Source organism: Aptenodytes patagonicus, chromosome 6, assembly GCF_965638725.1.
Source record: "Aptenodytes patagonicus chromosome 6, bAptPat1.pri.cur, whole genome shotgun sequence".
Taxonomy (NCBI): Eukaryota; Metazoa; Chordata; class Aves; order Sphenisciformes; family Spheniscidae; genus Aptenodytes; species Aptenodytes patagonicus.
Window position 1 is genome coordinate 54,362,788 of NC_134954.1, and position 12,679 is coordinate 54,375,466.

Here is a 12,679-nt window from a genome sequence, read left to right on the forward strand (position 1 = left end):
ATTTTATTATTGCAGTTTATACAACCAGTGTTCCAAATTTTTAAATACTGCATTTTCACTAAAACCAGGGTGCATAGCTGACAGTATGGTTTTATAATACACAATGTACTACTTAAATAGGTCATGTCTTTACGATTCTGTCCTCTCTGAAATCCTCTTAAGATATTGTCACCATTCACCCCTTTGTTACTTAAAAACTGTGATTAGATAAAAATAATTTACTTGTGATTTTCCTGCTAAATGTAATTGAACATTCTTCCTCTGAAGCATAGCAAATTTTTGGCCTATCTGCATTTTCTTAAACTAATTGAAGACTTTGAAAGTGTACACCTCTAATCAATATTATCCTATAATACTGTCATGATCAATTAATCAAAAAAATTAACTGCCTAAATTAATTGAACTAGCAGAAAAAACTTTGTCTGTCATGAGAAAACTTTGGAACATGATTCTTTCCTTGAGTTCAACTCCTAAAATCTTCCATTTATTATTTTATTGATGTTTTCCTGAGTTGTTCAATGTGAAACTTGAATAGTTTGTAAATTTATTAAAAAATAATAGTAGTAATAATTACCATGTTATGATCTTAGGTTGAAGAATTCATACTGACATTCCATTTCTGATATTTAATTAAACATTTTTATCTTTTCAGAAGAAATTACTAAGTATCTTTTAAAAAGTTATTTTTCCATTACCAATTTAAAACTACTGCACTGGAAATTTATCATGAAATAACGCATTCACTTACGCTTGTTGTCAAGGTAACAGAGTTTATCAGAATAACAGAAATCAAAGTATTTAAAATGTAGTTGTAAATTCTCAATTTATTAGGGTAAGGTAAACACTAATTCTGTCAAATACTAGTTATCTTTCATTAGTATGGAATTGAATACATTCTTAGAAGGAAAAAATATACAAATATTACTCTCTCTTCTAATAATACATAGCTTTCCTTTAAAGAAGATAATAATAGACAAATGTTTGCTAATTCAGCAAGTATGTTTACAACATGGAGTCTTTAAACTTGAGCTGTCAGTTAACACATATTTAAGATTCCTGCTAACTTAAAAGGGAAGAACACCCTTGAGTACAATAGCGAGAACTGGCTTTTTCCCTCTTTCCCTCCCTCCCTCTCTCCCTCCTTCTTCTTATCTCTCACTGAATAATAACCCTCATTTAGTGACATCAATCATTTTTGCATCAGCCTTTTTTATGGCTGGAACAGAAGATTATGTGTGGAATAAGCATGAGTGGCATTCAGACTGAAATGTGTGAAAACTTCATAGATTTTGATAATGCAGTGGAAAATGTGTCATGAGTTGGTGTTAACATTAGCTGAGAAATGGAAATGGATGCAGTAATTTGCACAGCAGTTGCTGTTCAGCCCCTCCTGCCATCACTGGGCTGCAAGTATTTACAAATGTAAACCAGTGCAGTGTCAAACCTTGAGACTGGTAAACTGTACCCAGTGGGTTTTGGTAGTGAGTGCAAGGAGCGCGAAGCTTACAAGGGCCATACAGCCATGATCCTCCATTCATTTTACTGTGAGGTTCTATTATCTTTATATGACATTGAGTCTCTTGGATGACTTACAAAAAAAAAAAGTTATCTTCCTAATAGCCAGTAAAAACTAACAGGAAAGCAAAATGCATAACCCATAATAGGAAATACTGAGAATTACTAGAATTTGATTTATTCCTGCTAAAGATCTGGATAAAGGGAGTGATCTACTTTTTGGATGCTGAAACTGAATACTTGAATAGATGATAGTTTTGAAGATGTCATCTGAAGTATTGCACAATTCGCATGAATAATTTTAAAATATTCTGTTCCTGTAACACATCTTGAAATGCCTCATCTAATGGACTATGGTGTTTAGAGCCAAACTATTCCAAATACCATGTACATTTCCATTATTTGGTATCACAAAATTTGTCATTTAAAACTTAAGTGGTGACTGAATAATAGCTCCCAAAGAATGATCTAACCTTGGTTGGATTTTGCTTCAGAGTCAGACTACACCTCCAAAGATGGCACTGCAGGGTGGGAGGGGTGAAGTTCAATTTACTGGCATGGGAAGAATTTAATTTGCAGGCAAATACTGCCACATGAAATACAAAGTATTTTTTCATTGCACCTACTTTCTTGAAACCTCGGCTAAGTTTTGGCCATGTTAATAACAATCTACTTGTGAATTCTGATATATTGTAAAAGGAAAGCCTTTTTAAATTTGGAGATGATGTTTGTTTTGGGATTTCTCAGTCCCTGTGAACAGCTCACGTATTCTTATATCACATTGACACAATGAATTTAGGATTCTTTTACTTTAATTGTTTTCAGCAAATACTCCCCCCCACTTTATTGTTCTAAACATGCATTTGATGATTTTCTTATAGCTGTGCATGTGGGCTCTCATTTTTAGAGATAACTGATTTAATGTTTTCTCCAGCCTACCCCACGTAAAACTGTATTTTTGATGTAAAAACATATTATGGTAATGTGTGTAGCATTGCACATAGCATTTGCTGGCTTTTGAGTCAACCTGCTTTGAGGTTGTCTGTAGGCTTTTACATATGGTGGCTGGCAATTTCTTCCTGTTTAAACATAAGAATCATAGAATCATAGAATAGTTTGGGTTGGAAGGGACCTCTAAAGGTCATCTAGTCCAACCCCCCTGCCATGGGCAGGGACATCTTCAACTAGATCAGGTTGCTCAGAGCCCTGTCCAACCTGACCTTGAATGTTTCCAGGGATGGGGCATCCACCAACTCTCTAGGCAACCTGTGCCAGTGTTTCACCACCCTCAGTGTAAAAAAGTTCTTCTTTCTATCTAGTCTAAATATACCCCCCTTTAGTTTAAAGCCATTCCCCCTTGTCCTGTCGCAACAGGCCCTGATCATTCCATCCCTCTGATCATTTTTGTGGCCCTCTTCTGGACCAGCTCCAACAGGTCCGTGTCTTTCTTATGCTGAGGGCTCCAGAGCTGGATGCGGTACTCCAGGTGGGGTCTCACCAGAGCAGAGTAGAGGGGCAGAATCACCTCCCTCCACCTGCTGGCCACGCTTCTTTTGATGCAGCCCAGGATTTGATTGGCCTTCTGGGCTGCGAGCGCACATTGCTGGCTCATGTCCAGCTTTTCATCCACCAGTACCCCCAAGGCCTTCTCGGGGCAGGGCTGCTCTCAACCCCTTCATCCCCCAGCCTGTATTGATACCGGGGTTTGCCCTGACCCAGATGCAGGACCTTGCACTTGGCCTTGTTAAACCTCATGAGGTTCACACAGGCCCACTTCTCGAGCTTGCCCAGGTCCCTCTGGGTGGCATCCTGTCCCTCTGGCATGTTGACCGCACCACTCAGCTTGGTGTCATCTGCAAACTTGCTGAGGGTGCACTCGATCCCACTGTCTAGGTCACTGATGAAGACATTAAACAGTACCGGTCCCAATACGGACCCCTGCGGGACGCCACTCATCACCAATCTCCATCTGGACATTTAGCCATTGACCACTACCCTCTGGATGCGACCATCTAACCAATTCCTCACCCACTGGACAGTCCACCCATCAAATGCATACCTCTCCAGTTTAGAGAGAAGGATGTTGTGGAGGACCGTGTCAATGTTATGTTTCCCCTGTTCCAGTCAGTGGGAACTTCACTGGACTGCCATGACTTCTCAAATACGATGGATAGTGGCTTAGCAACTTCATCCGCCAGTTCCTTCAGGACCCACGGGTGGATCTCATGGGGTCCCATGGACTTGTGCACCTTCAGGTGCCTTAGGTGGTCTCGAACCTGATGTTCTCCCACAGTGGGTGGCTCTTCATTCTCCCAGTCCCTGCCTTTGCCTTCTGCGGCTTGGGCGGTGAAGCTCGAGCACTTGCCAGTGAAGACCGAGGCAAAAAAGTCATTGAGTACCTCAGCCTTCTCCGTATCCCAGGTAACCAGGTCTCCTGTTTCGTTCTGGAGAGGGCCTACATTTTCCCTCGTCTTCCTTTTATCCCTGACGTACCGATAGAATCTTTTCCTGTTGCCCTTGATGTCCCTGGCCAGATTTAATTCTATCAGGGCTTTAGCTTTCCTAACCTGGTCCCTGGCTGCTCGGACAATTTCTCTGTATTCCTCCCAGGCTACCTGTCCTTGCTTCCACCCTCTGTAGGCTTCCTTTTTGTGTTTCAGTTTGCCCAGGATCTCCTTGTTCATCCATGCAGGCCTCCTGGCGTTTTTGCCTGAGTTCCTCTTTGTCGGGATGCATCGCTCCTGAGCTTGGAGGAGGCAATCCTTGAATATTACCCAGCTTTCTTGGGCCCCTCTTCCCTCCAGGGCTTTGTCCCATGGCACTCTACCAAGCAAATCCCTGAAGAGGCCAAAGCCTGCTCTCCTGAAGTCCAGGGTAGTGAGCTTGCTGTGCGCCCTCCTCGGTGCCCTAAGGATCTTGAACTCCACCATTTCATGGTCACTGCAGCCAAGGCTGCCCTTGAGCTTCACGTTCCCCACCAGCCCCTCCTTGTTGGTGAGAACAAGGTCCAGCATAGCACCTCTCCTCGTTGGCTCCTCTATGACTTGGAGAAGGAAGTTATCATTGACACATTCCAGGAACCTCCCGGATTGCTTACGTCCTGCCGTGTTGTCCCTCCAACAGATGTTGGGGTGGTTGAAGTCCCCCATGAGGACCAGGGCTTGTCAGCGTGAGGCTGCTCCTATCTGTCTATAGAGGGCCTCATCCGCTCGGTCTTCCTGGCCAGGTGGCCTGTAGCAGACCCCCACCATAATGTCACCTGTCCCTGCCTTCCCTTTAATTCTGACCCATAAGCTCTCGGTTGGCTCCTCATCCATCCCCAGGCAGAGGTCCATGCACTCGAGCTGGTCACTGACATAGAGGGCAACACCCCTCCTCGTCTCCCCTGCCTGTCCTTCCTGAAGAGCCTGTATCCCTCCATCCCAACACTCCAGTCATAGGAGCCATCCCACCACGTCTCCGTGATGCCAATAAGGTTGTAGCCCTGCAGGCGTGCGCACGTCTCTAACTCCTCTTGTTTATTCCCCATGCTATGTTCCTGATAGGACTTCACTACTTTTCAGTAGCTGGAGAGTAGTATAGCACACATTCAACTCTCGGATTTAGTTCCATCTCCATTTCAGTTACAGACCGTATTGCTATAATTAAGAACTATACAATTTGTGCTTATTATTCCATATACCTTGAGCGTGTTCTGTTCTCCTTTCACTTTTAGCGCACTCCCCAAGGTAATACAAAATAATAACACGCCATATGGCAAATGGAATCAACTGTAACACCACACAGCGTCTTTTATCGTGTAGCTTTTACAATATGACATTCCTAAGTTTGTAACTGATTAATATTGCATGTCCTAGAGAAACTCTAGATGCATTATGCTGCTTCTCCCATTAGAGGCATCCTTGCTGATACTCTCAGCCTTTTTTAAACACAAATGCAGCAGCTGTCATTTTGCAAGAACCAACAACGTACAAAGGAATAGGCAGAATGTCTCAACGTGTGGTAATCTTACCAAATTGCAAAAAGTTAGCATGAACACAATATTGCATTATCGTGAATTGTGCAACATATAATTGATATGATGTAACAGTAATAATGAGTTTTATGTAGTTTGGGAGGCTTGACTGGGGATTTTTGTTTGTTTGTTTCTAATGTCTGTAGAGGTCCTGGGAATTCACAGAATGTGTTATTTCAATAGTGAATTTCCATAGGTTTGGAGTCAGTCATCTGAACCATGCCGTCTGGAAGCATTAGATGCTGTTCTATGAATGTTAAACATAAGCATAACATAGGCATTTTGTAGAAGGGTTAAAGCACTTCTACAAGGCCAAACTCTAAAGGGAATTCTATTTTGTGGATATACTAATTGGATGCAATAAGCTGATGATGTTACTCAGGAATGCAAAACCCTGTAAGTGACCATTTCATAATAGTTGACGTGTGTTGGTATACCAGCATCTCACGTTAGCTTTAGTTTTGTGAGTGGAAGGGAGAGGTAAGGATTAAGCAGATAGATACGCAAATGATGGATATGTAATGTTTAGTTATTAATATTTCTTTCAATCTTATGCTTGTGGCAAAAATGTAATTTCAATGTATTCTAAAAGTAAGTATATCTAAGAAGTTAAGAGAATGTTTCTGTCACAAACAATTGCATCATGAAACATGCAGTTAGCTTAGCTTCGCAGCTTGTTTTAGGCTGTAGAGAATGTACAGTCTCCACCACGTTTACTGCTCCCACTGTGTCACTGTAAGTGGTACAGCAACTTTTCTCCAAAGCAGGGGAACAGGAGCAAAGGATGAATTGTTGCTCACTATTCCTCCACCTTTGCTCTTTGGTAAATATATTTTTACTCCTTTCTAGTCAGGCTTAGGAAATAGAAGTGTGCTCAAGCTCTAAATGAACTTTTCACCTGTCACCAGTGTAAGAAGGGAGAGATAGGTTGTAACACGTTGCTTTTCTGCAGTGCGCATGTAATGCCCCAAGTGCAGTACTAGGATAGGATAATGTAAGGTTTGAGAACTTCGAATTGATTTGTTGAGAAATAACAGTAACACACATAGCACAACTCTTTTTTACTCCTTTGTAAAAATATTACTTTTTTGGTTTTCTGTATGAAATAGTACAATGTTTTATTTAAACAAATTAAAATGAAATACAGAAAATGGATTTTATTAAAAGAAATGTCAAATACCAGTATAGTAAATATTTGCACTGAGGGTAATGGCAATTTTGCTCAAAAAGGAAATTCATTGTGTGAGTGGGTGTAAGTAGGGTATGTGTGTGTGTGTATACATATGTCCAGAGAAACATATAACAGTAATTCTCAGAAATACTAGGAAGGGCAAGATAAGCATAAACTATTTGATACGATTCTTTGTACAATTTACACTTTATACAGAATCACCTGAATTCCTTACCTGATTTTTTAGAAACCGCTCTGTCTTTTTGTCCTTAATTTTTCTTTCTTGCTTATCTGCATCATATCTACTGCCGTTCTCCACTGTTTGCTTGCCTCCTTGTCACATATGAAACCAGTACGGACTGTATATTGATAAACCTGCATTGACAAATATCCGTGAGTTACATATGGGTAAATGAAAGACTTTTTTTAATTACTCTTCTTTCTGTCTTCCATGAAAACAGAGCTAGAACAATGAGAGACTTGGGGTCAAGTTCTGACGTAATAAGTTTGCACATGTGAATACTGCCATATTTTTATATTTCTAACCACTTAAATCCACTCACAAAATCTATTTATATAATTTTTTTTTCTGAAAAAAATGTGGCAACACAAACACATAGAAATAATATAAGTGTCTTACAACACAAAACATGTGGGCTTATGAGAAACAGAAACTACTAGTGTTTGGCAAGTTGTCCTTTGGAAGCCCAAGCAACACCTTCAGAGTGACCAGTCCTATTCAGAAGTGCCACAGACTAGTTTAGCTGCAGCATTTATCTGTTTTCTTTTAGACCTGATTTTGAAGTTTACAACAAGGTGCCTATCCAAGACACCTCTGCAGGGTTCAGTGATTTTCACAGAATTCCCATCAGGCTTGCAAGAATTATCCTTATATTGTAAATGGCAATTTTCCAAATTGCAATTTAAAGGAGGTTTGTCTGTTTCCTTTTCTGTTTTATCACTCTTTGGTGTTTTTTTTTTTTGCCGGAACTTATTTCCTGGCTTTTCCCCAATTCCTAACAATCCCTCCTCCATCTCTTGTGCCTCTTTTCTCCACCTTTGCTTTTGAACAATCATGCCTTTAGGCAAGAGTTTGTAAATTAAAATTGTATTGTCCTGTTTTATGAACTTGGCTATTCCCAACATTCTCATTTCTAATCCTCTGACTTTCTTAATTAAGTCCAAGGTAGTTATAAACACCTGTATGGGGAATTTGATTATGATTATTTGAAATGACATGTTTTTGTCATACTAGCAGGTATGAAAAATAATTAAAATTTGGGAACATATAACGGTACCAAGGAATGTTAATTGAATTAAACTGTAGACTCTTGGGACACCTTTTCTAAAATTAAAAGCATAACTTTAAAATAATTTCTACATTCATGGGGAACTTATTTTCTTGAGAAGGACAACAGCCGTATTTGTTTGCCCTTTTCCAGTAGGATTTATGTCAGAATGAAGACAAAAAGCATAGAAATACTTAAAATGGCTTCCTTTAAATGCCGAAAATGGTTCCATCCTTTAATGCATGGAGGCCTTGAGTATTCCGTCTCAAGGACTGCACAAGCCTCTCCATGAGCCTGGACTGGCAGCCTTCTGTGGCTCAGAGACACACAAATATAGTATGGTGGATAGAGCCCTGAATCAAAGATGAACTTAGCCTGAAAAGAGCAGAATTTGGCTCCATGTTTCCCTTTGTCTCACTGCCAAAAAGCTTTACATATAATAAACACAGTCATCAAAATTCACTTATCACAAGTAACAGTTAGCTTGTGCATCATTTATCGCGGAGTCCTGTGATTAGTCACATCTTCATATACTTTAAGATGTAGTATGTGTTTCCTTAGAGCATGCCATATTTTATTAAGGTGTCCAGCTTTGCACAGGGAGGATATTAAATGAAAAGCATTCTTATTTGCCTGGAAATTCATGCCATACACCAAATATCATGTTTTCTGTGATTAGTTATCAGGAACCATCTGTCATGTCCCCACCCCCACAGTGCTGAGGAAGGCAGAGACTGAAGGCGAGAAGTATATTTACTTTTGACAACAAAACCAGCTGTTGCCATTACTTTTAGCTGTAAGGCAAACATGCTGGAAAAGGTGACTATCTATTTTGATTCTAGTGCACTGAGACCAACTATGACTGTTGATGACATCAAACCTCTTAAAATCTGGAGGAAAACTGCTTTATGGCTTATGTCAGGAGGGCATGTACAAACACAGCTCAAACTGGGAGCTGGAACCAAGAAGCAGAAACTTCAGGCTAGAAAAGTATCAGGATGAGTTCCAGTAAGAATCTCCCCCTTCTCCCGCCTTGCTTTTGGTAGAAAATTATATTGGAAAAGAGAACTATTTTTCTCTAATGATAACACAAGATTCTGAAATGAAGCACAGCAGGTAGAAACATCCAGGACAGATTTAAAAAGATATTGCATATTCATATGCTGAAATGTTTTCCAGTGCTGACAGCTAACTATTCCAAGTGGAAAAGGTACATGCTCTGCTGTTGTTCATTCTCTGCCAATTTCCCTTCTTAAAACTCTGGCACGATATTTTGGGGGCTGTGTACTCTAATCTCTGTTATTCTTACCATCATCCATCAGACTAAGAAAGATATTTACAGAGCCAAATAATTTTGACTTTGAATAGGATTGCAGCAAATACGTATATTTTCAAAATTTTTGAGAAAGGGGAAGGGGGTATTTGTTCACTAAAACCACTTTATTCCCTTGTTACCTTCTTTCATATTCTACAAGGAGAGCACTGTGCTATGGTGTGAATATACCTAGAGCATATTTCAGGAGCAAAATATAAACACTGGCAGCAAAGGGCACTTTATGCAAATGCATTTCCTGAGTGATGGCTCTTCCTCCCTGATGATTCTGGCAAGACATAATAATTTGGGAAAATAAGTGGAGTGCCCTGCCCTTCAGCTCTTTTCTCTAGAGCATGCACATCCCCTTGCAAATAGGATTCTGACAAAATAAAAGGTTCATTTGGGTGGGAGCTTCTTTTACAATATGTTCAATATATCACTGTAGAAAATAGTAGAGATAAGGGAGAGCTATAAAAGACACACTTTTAGGAAGAGAAAACAGACCATCATGCCTCACTCTATATTGCACTCATTTTCCTTTTACAGCCCACCTGTCAGTCCTGTTATCCTTGTCTAGAAACGAATTTACAGTAAGTCTCTGCTTCAATCAGTTTCCATGGTAACTTGGTTCTGTTTCAAAACCTTTACATAAAAATGGCTTGGTTAAAATGATAATGAGCTGGAGTGCTTGCCTATACCTGAACTACACCTTTCCCATGGCTCAAAAATAATCAGATAGGGGCGTCACTCCATCTGCTAGTTCCTTTAGCTTCTACAACACTGTCTCACTAACCAAGTCAGATCAGTTTCTTTGCCATCTGGAAATCTCAGTTTTCAGAGACGTATAGGGTTTGGGGTACTGACTAGTGTTTACACATTACATGCTGTGAAGTAGAGTAAAGCATGTTAGGGTGTGGAGTCTTGAGTTCACTGGGGAAGGATCCCTCTGTGTGTACAGTACCTACAGCGGGGCTGAAAGCTCCAAGGACCACAGCATCTTTTGAGAAATGAACCAGAAGAGGCAGACTGTCTCACTTCTAGAAAACGCTTTTCACACAGGTAGGAAAAAAAATTCCCTTCAGGCCAGACCAAGGGGAAATAAAATTTCAGAAAAAACAAATGAAAGTTTTAATTGATACTAAGAATCTTGTGATACTGTCCCATCACTGTGGATATGTATGTTTTATCGGACCTTTTGTTATCCTTTATCCTAGTTTCAAGCTCATCTCTTGCACTCATAATTTCTGATTCTCTGTCCCAGTTTGACAGTCTTTTTCATAATTCTGATTACTTCTTTATACTGTCTCAAATCTCATCTAGGAAAAAATCAATACTCCTTTTTATGTAACTTAAATGCTTCAGTGATAACACAAGTTTCAGTTACAGGGAAATCTTAAAAGAACTTCTAATATGGATCTGATAGAGCTCTTCAGCAGTTACTCTGAAAACTTGCTGTATTTCATGGAAGATGACACCTTCTCTGTGATATCAAAAACTCTTAAAATTCTGTACTAAATCTGCTCTTCTAAGTTGTATCGGGTAGCTTAATATTTGTATAGGAAGTTTTTTGTTCCATAGGAGGCACTGATAGAATTTATGAAAAATAATTTTACACTGCTATGTCTTCCAGGCAGGCATTCCAAAAGCTGCTGAATGTAGGTATGCACCAGTTAATTTACAACTGAGTTTCTCCAAACAAAGACTTGGTAATGATCTCATGTTTCAGCATGGGACAAAGTAGTATTATTTTCCCATGATAAGTGGTTGCCCAGCTGGTCCCTATTAAGCATCATAAATAGCAGAAAGAAGTCCATGTTTGCATTGCGTTTCATAGTTTGGATAGTATGAGATGCTGCCGCCCTGTCCTTACCAATACACAGAAGGGCACTGCTCAGTGATTTTTCACACCTTCTCATTTCTGAATGGCACTACTGTGCAAGGGCGTACGCATGCGGTATCCTTTATATGGGTTTACTTTTGTATAGTATAAACTTTGTCATCTACTGCTTCAACTAGGTAATATGATCACCTTGAAATGCAGTTGCAATTTAAAAGGAAAGAATCAGTATCCTTGTCCCAAACCAAATATGGGTGTACTAGAAGTTCGATTTAGACTTACATAATTGCTCCCAAAACAACTTGAAAAAGAAAGCTTTCTAATGCATTTTTTCCTTCTCTTCTTTTTAACTAGCAGTCTCATTTAGCCCTTGTGTCCTAACACTGTCCTATAGACATTAATTTGAGGGCAGGGCATTGTCAAATCAGGGCATCATAAATCTGCTGAATTCCTTTCATCAGTCATGGCAATAACATCTTCACAGTACTCCTGCATGTCAGTAAAGTATGACCTTCTCTGACTGATCTGTGCAGACTATGCTTAATTGAACTATGCTTTTCCAGTGGGCATTTTAACTCACGCAATGATTTTTTCAATAGCTGACATCCAACGAACTGGTCTCCAGTTTCCAGATGAAAGAATAAATAATGTCTGATGGTTTGTCAATTGAAAAAAAAGTAGTTACTTATTTTTAATCCTTTTAACCTCTTTTAAATCAATTGAACAATTAAATATGCTTACCCGTTCCATGGGTTTTTATTCCTTTCATAATCCTTAGTATAAAAAGGAGGACTGATTCTGTGCCTCTTTGCACCACTGTAGCATTATTGATTCCATCCTGATGCTAATCTAGGCTCCAGAAATACTGTCGTTTGATGTGAAAACTGATCATACTAGTTGGCCGCTTGAGATGGGAAATTTCTTGTTAGGCATGGTCTTTAATACAGTTCTTATTGTATTTAATTAATCTGCTAATTACTGTGTAGTGCAACAGGCTGTATTTTTTTTCGCCCTGAATATTGTTCATATGTACGGCAGATCAATTGTTAGCTGCAAAACTATCTCAAATGTATCATTTGATATTTCTGCCTCTTTTTAAGTAGATTAAAAATTACTGTTAAATTAAGAGGGTCTTATTTCTTAATTTTTAGCTCATTATGCTGACATACTTGTTAAAAAAGCCCTTTCTTAATTCCTTTTTATTTTGAAATGTCTTTTATCATATTAATTATTACCAAGTATTTGAGAAATACCAGTATCTACTACTAATTTAGTTGTTTGCTGGTAGGAATTCCAAATAGTTAATCTCTGTGCCTTAAATAATTATGTAGTTTTTTTCCCCTTTATAACTATGACTACCCTCACGTGCTGCTCTATATGAATTTTTTTTCATTTTGCATACAATTAATAAGATTTTACTTAGTACTTCTTTTACTCCTCACTGTGCTTTCTGAAGACATATATCATATTCTGAAAGCTAGTTATATTGTGATTAAAGTAGAACATACCTGTTTGGATCAAATAATAAAAGCTCAAA

The 12,679-nt window shown here is 39.1% G+C and overlaps 1 protein-coding gene across 5 annotated transcripts in view; it reads right to left on the reverse strand.

Moving 5' to 3' along the window:
• B3GALT1 (beta-1,3-galactosyltransferase 1) overlaps positions 1-12,679 on the reverse strand; it is a 218,014-nt gene that overhangs the window by 114,457 nt on the left and 90,878 nt on the right. For 4 of the 5 annotated variants that reach the window (XM_076342691.1, XM_076342688.1, XM_076342689.1 and 1 more), the window contains one exon: positions 6,937-7,076. The exons of the other annotated variant lie outside the window; for it this stretch is intronic. The gene's annotated coding sequence lies outside the window, so the exon portion shown is untranslated. The remainder of the gene's footprint in view (positions 1-6,936; positions 7,077-12,679) is intronic. 5 annotated transcript variants of the gene reach the window in all.